Source organism: Takifugu rubripes, chromosome 22 (assembly GCF_901000725.2).
Source record: "Takifugu rubripes chromosome 22, fTakRub1.2, whole genome shotgun sequence".
NCBI classification, from domain to species: domain Eukaryota; kingdom Metazoa; phylum Chordata; class Actinopteri; order Tetraodontiformes; family Tetraodontidae; genus Takifugu; species Takifugu rubripes.
This window is the reverse complement of record NC_042306.1, coordinates 9,198,032-9,204,031: the sequence shown is the minus strand read 5'-3', so window position 1 is coordinate 9,204,031 and position 6,000 is coordinate 9,198,032.

Here is a 6,000-nt window from a genome sequence, read left to right as displayed (position 1 = left end):
TATGAAGTAAAAACAGAATTTATCTCATATCACTTAAGAAAATCAACCGGATCATCTTACCTTTCTGACGTTTCTCTTCTGTTGCCACATTTTGGTTTATTTCTGAGTTAAATTCTCACTGTTGTAGCCAAAATACTCGCACAGACACAGTTTTGTATGTGTTGTTTAAGCGAAATGGTTGCGATAAATGAAATAGATTAATTTTTTGGTTTGATCTTTGGGTTGTCCTTTTGTCTTTGATCCTTGCCCCATCTTCTGTCCATTGATCTGTGATTCGTGACACCATCGCACGCTACTTTATATCCCCAGAGGACACCATAACGTTTAACGTTGTAATTAAGCACTTACAGCATAAAATATCACATCAACGCAAAGAACATATTTTTGGGAGATTCCTCTGCATTATAATGGAGCCGTTCTTACAGAACATCAGGACCCCAGAAAGTCAAAGTCTGACAAAATGACTTGGCAACGAGTTGCGCGCTCTCTCTAGTTTTTTGAGCGGTGCACATGTCCTGCAACAGAGATATGCAAATGTCCATTACGCGTGTTTCCCCCTTTCTATTCGAGTTGATTGGTGACAGATTTCGTGTTGTGTGCTTCTTTGTGAATGAGGGATCGTGTTCCCCATTACGTGTTTGGTTTATTCTCATTAAACGGGACTTAACCCTCTAATGCACAACATGGGTCTAAAGTGACCCGACTGAGTTTTTATTTGCTTTATCTTTGCAATTAATTAATTTTATTACTCAGCATTCCAGGTGTTCCTCAATTAACTTGTTTTTGATCATAATTCATCCTTCTTGTATAATTTTATTTTTTTGTCAGTCTTCATGAAGTTTTCCCACGTCCACATGGGTCAGACCCACATTTTGTAACATACAGTATTTACAGTATTTACCACTGTGGAGAAGATTGTATTTGAAGACCTGAACCATCTAAGTCTTATTTTACAATAATTATCATATTACCTAATAAGAAATTTGATGTGATAACTCTGCATAATTATTGATTATGTAATTAATTTGAATTTGAAGAATTAGTAGCTCCATTTCTTGTCAGAAAGGGAAAAATTTTCAATCGGCTACCGTAGCTAGCTAGCGATCTACCGTAGCTAGCTAGCTGTTGACATTTGACGATCATGTTTGTGTGACAAATAAACACATTTCAAAGATAAAATGTATGATTGTTTGGCCTAAAGCATTGCTAACGTGATTATTTGAAGCAAACTATTGTTATAGTTTGAGGTAATTTAATTCAAAATCACACTTGGATAAATGGGTCATTTTTTACCCATGTGGTGTAGTAATCCAAAATCTATTTTATTCCTAAAATAATAAACAGAAAATGGAAGCATTGACCTTGTACTAATCAAAAACAAGATATTAAAATTATAATTGGGACATTTAATAATAAAATGAATTGATTTTTTAAAAATACAGCAAATAAACACTCACCCAGCCTGAAAACACATAGAAAATGAATGCGGGTCATTTTTGACCCATGTTGTGCATTAGAGGGGGTGTTCATATGTTGTGCATCAAAGGGTTAAGAAGACCCCAGTGCAATTGCGGGTGTGATTTTTCTTGGATCTTTCTTCGACCTACACACAACCAAGACTGTTACAACACAGATCACCTTCTGTATGCAAGCGTGGGCCTTCTACACTGTACATGTTTAGCAAGCATGCCACGCACTTAATCGCTGTTATTTAGAGTTATCATCGATGCTCTTATCATTATCAAGGAGCCGTAAAACCAGGAGAAGGCTCACAAAGAAGCGGATAATGCTGTATTCTAATCTGCTCTGCTGTCATTGTGGAGGGCTTAGGACAGAAGTCATGAAGTACAGGAAGTTAGGAATTTTTAAGCTCAATATATTGGAAGTTGTCCCCAAAATCCTGCTTGAGGGACCAGTAATCGAGTCTCAGATGAACAGTGTCGGGTCCCGGGGTGAGTCTCCCACCTAGAGGGCAAAATGGTCCAGGCAATGTGCATATTTCACCACCTGAGGGAGCAACACTGAAAAAGGACTTCACAGGAGGCTGACAGCAGCATCGCTGAGAAGAGGTTTCCTTGGTGTTTCAGGAAATAAGGGAGGTTCAGATGAAGCTCAGATGATCATCATTGATCATTTTATCAATCAAGAACTGATCTCATTATATTCATTTTTAAAGGTTTTATTTAAACAATGATCATTGCAACGGCAAAAGGTTGACACACATTCAGGAACAAAGCACAAATAAAAGCCAATAATGGGGAAAAATACAGATATTAAAAAAGAAGCTATAAATTTAGTTGAGAAACTCGTCTGTTCTGCATCTGAGGAAACACTATGTTCACTTTCCATCCCAGTTTCTGTTGTCATCTGGGTCGAAGAATGGGGCAGCGTGATGGTGGGGGGGACCAGGAGACCCTTAGCGTGATAAACACTTTGGTATCCAGCTCCAGAATTTGCTTTTCTTCTTTTTCTGCTTTGTGAACAGAAGAGCAAACAACTATTTTAGATTTCACCTCAAACAGCTGATATTTTGAAAAACATCTTCATCACTTGAAGTCGATTTGAGGGAACTGACCTGAAGCTGGACCTTCTTCACATGGAGATGTTGAATCTCCTGCTGGAGTCTGGTCTCCTCCAGCTTCTGTAACTTTTTTTCCTCCTGTACTTTTCTCTCTGTTTCCATCATCTGGTTTATAATGTTCTCCCAGTGGTCACAGAGGTCATACAGCTGGTTTATGGCCTGGTTATCTGGTCCACAGGGCTCCATGCTGACACTCTCTTCTTTTCTGGAGAGTTGCTTCTCGCCCTGTTCAGACACTATTTCCTGGAGCTCTTTCTCCAGCCTGGAGCTCTTTTCCTCACTCTCTCTCAGAGCAGCCTCAGTCTGGGTCAGCAAGGCCAAGGTGTCCACATGAGCTTCATTCCTCAAGCTCTTTTCCCTGAACTGCTCCTCTCTTTCTGGCAGGACCTCTCTGGGTTGTCCCACCTCCTCTTCAAGGCTCCCTTCAGAGTTTTGCAGCTCTTGGGCGTCATTAATGTCATTCAGAGGAATGTTGATCTGAAGGCCGATGTCGACTTTCTTGGGCTTATCATCAACCCCATTCAGTTCCTCCTGGATTTCAACAGTCTGAAGGCCGACGTCGACTTTCTTGGGCTGTTCATCTACCCCATTCAGTTCGTCCTGGATTTCAACAGTCTGAAGGCCGACGTCGACTTTCTTGGGCTGTTCATCTACACCATTCAGTTCCTCCTGGATTTCACTTGTCTGAAGGCCGACGTCGACTTTCTTGGGCTGTTCATCTACCCCATTCAGTTCGTCCTGCATTTCAACAGTCTGAAGGCCGACGTCGACTTTCTTGGGCTGTTCATCTACACCATTCAGTTCGTCCTGGATTTCACCTGTCTGAAGGCTGACGTCGACTTTCTTGGGCTGTTCATCTACCCCATTCAGTTCGTCCTGCATTTCAACAGTCTGAAGGCCGACGTCGACTTTCTTGGGCTGTTCATCTACACCATTCAGTTCGTCCTGCATTTCAACAGTCTGAAGGCCGACGTCGACTTTCTTGGGCTGTTCATCTACACCATTCAGTTCCTCCTGGATTTCACCTGTCTGAAGGCCGACGTCGACTTTCTTGGGCTGTTCATCTACCCCATTCAGTTCGTCCTGGATTTCACCTTTCTGGTTGAAGCCTTTTCTCAAATCCAGTTGCTGTTGTAGAGACGCTTTCTCTTCATCCTTTTTCTTGTTCAGCTCTTTGGCCTGCTGGAGTTTGTCGTTTAAATCTCTGTTGTGCTGTTCAGCATAGAACAGTTGTCTTCCCTGCTTATCATATTTCTGTTGCAGCTCATGGAGTTGTTTCTTCCAGTACGCCCTCTCTTTAAGGACCAGGCCATTTTCTGGACTCTCAAAGTCTCTGGGATGCTCTCTCCGTCTCCCCATTAACTCTGTCTCTGCATTAACAGTCTGAATAAACAAGAAACAATAGGATTAAACTTTAAAGAATGCATCAGTTAATATTCCTTTTTTGTAAATGCACTTTATAAAAACATTTCCAAATAAAGAATAAGAATATTAAAGCAACCCAAACCAAGACTCCTCTCCAAATGTTCAGTTCCCAAATACATTTTATTTAAAATATTTAAATAAATCACTATGAAGTAAAAACAGAATTTATCTCATATCACTTAAGAAAATCAACCGGATCATCTTACCTTTCTGACGTTTCTCTTCTGTTGCCACATTTTGGTTTATTTCTGAGTTAAATTCTCACTGTTGTAGCCAAAATACTCGCACAGACACAGTTTTGTATGTGTTGTTTAAGCGAAATGGTTGCGATAAATGAAATAGATTAATTTTTTGGTTTGATCTTTGGGTTGTCCTTTTGTCTTTGATCCTTGCCCCATCTTCTGTCCATTGATCTGTGATTCGTGACACCATCGCACGCTACTTTATATCCCCAGAGGACACCATAACGTTTAACGTTGTAATTAAGCACTTACAGCTTAAAATATCACATCAACGCAAGGAATATATTTTTGGGAGATTCCTCTGCATTATAATGGAGCCGTTCTTACAGAACATCAGGACCCCAGAAAGTCAAAGTCTGACAAAATGACTTGGCAACGAGTTGCGCGCTCTCTCTAGTTTTTTGAGCGGTGCACATGTCCTGCAACAGAGATATGCAAATGTCCATTACGCGTGTTTCCCCCTTTTTATTCGAGTTGATTGGTGACAGATTTCGTGTTGTGTGCTTCTTTGTGAATGAGGGATCGTGTTCCCCATTACGTGTTTGGTTTATTCTCATTAAACGGGACTTAAGAAGACCCCAGTGCAATTGCGGGTGTGATTTTTTTTGGGATCTTTCTTCGACCTATTACAACACAGATCACCTTCTGTATGCAAGCGTGGGCCTTCTACACTGTACATGTTTAGCAAGCATGCCACGCACTTAATCGCTGTTATTTAGAGTTATCATCGATGCTCTTATCATTATCAAGGAGCCGTAAAACCAGGAGAAGGCTCACAAAGAAGCGGATAATGCTGTATTCTAATCTGCTCTGCTGTCATTGTGGAGGGCTTAGGACAGAAGTCATGAAGTACAGGAAGTTAGGAATTTTTAAGCTCAATATATTGGAAGTTGTCCCCAAAATCCTGCTTGAGGGACCAGTAATCGAGTCTCAGATGAACAGTGTCGGGTCCCGGGGTGAGTCTCCCACCTAGAGGGCAAAATGGTCCAGGCAATGTGCATATTTCACCACCTGAGGGAGCAACACTGAAAAAGGACTTCACAGGAGGCTGACAGCAGCATCGCTGAGAAGAGGTTTCCTTGGTGTTTCAAGAAATAAGGGAGGTTCAGATGAAGCTCAGATGATCATCATTGATCATTTTATCAATCAAGAACTGATCTCATTATATTCATTTTTAAAGGTTTTATTTAAACAATGATCATTGCAACGTCAAAAGGTTGACACACATTCAGGAACAAAGCACAAATAAAAGCCAATAATGGGGAAAAATACAGATATTAAAAAAGAAGCTATAAATTTAGTTGAGAAACTCGTCTGTTCTGCATCTGAGGAAACACTATGTTCACTTTCCATCCCAGTTTCTGTTGTCATCTGGGTCGAAGAATGGGGCAGCGTGATGGTGGGGGGGACCAGGAGACCCTTAGCGTGATAAACACTTTGGTATCCAGCTCCAGAATTTGCTTTTCTTCTTTTTCTGCTTTGTGAACAGAAGAGCAAACAACTATTTTAGATTTCACCTCAAACAGCTGATATTTTGAAAAAGATCTTCATCACTTGAAGTCGATTTGAGGGAACTGACCTGAAGCTGGACCTTCTTCACATGGAGATGTTGAATCTCCTGCTGGAGTCTGGTCTCCTCCAGCTTCTGTAACTTTTTTTCCTCCTGTACTTTTCTCTCTGTTTCCATCATCTGGTTTATGATGTTCTCCCAGTGGTCACAGAGGTCATACAGCTGGTTTATGGCCTGGTTAT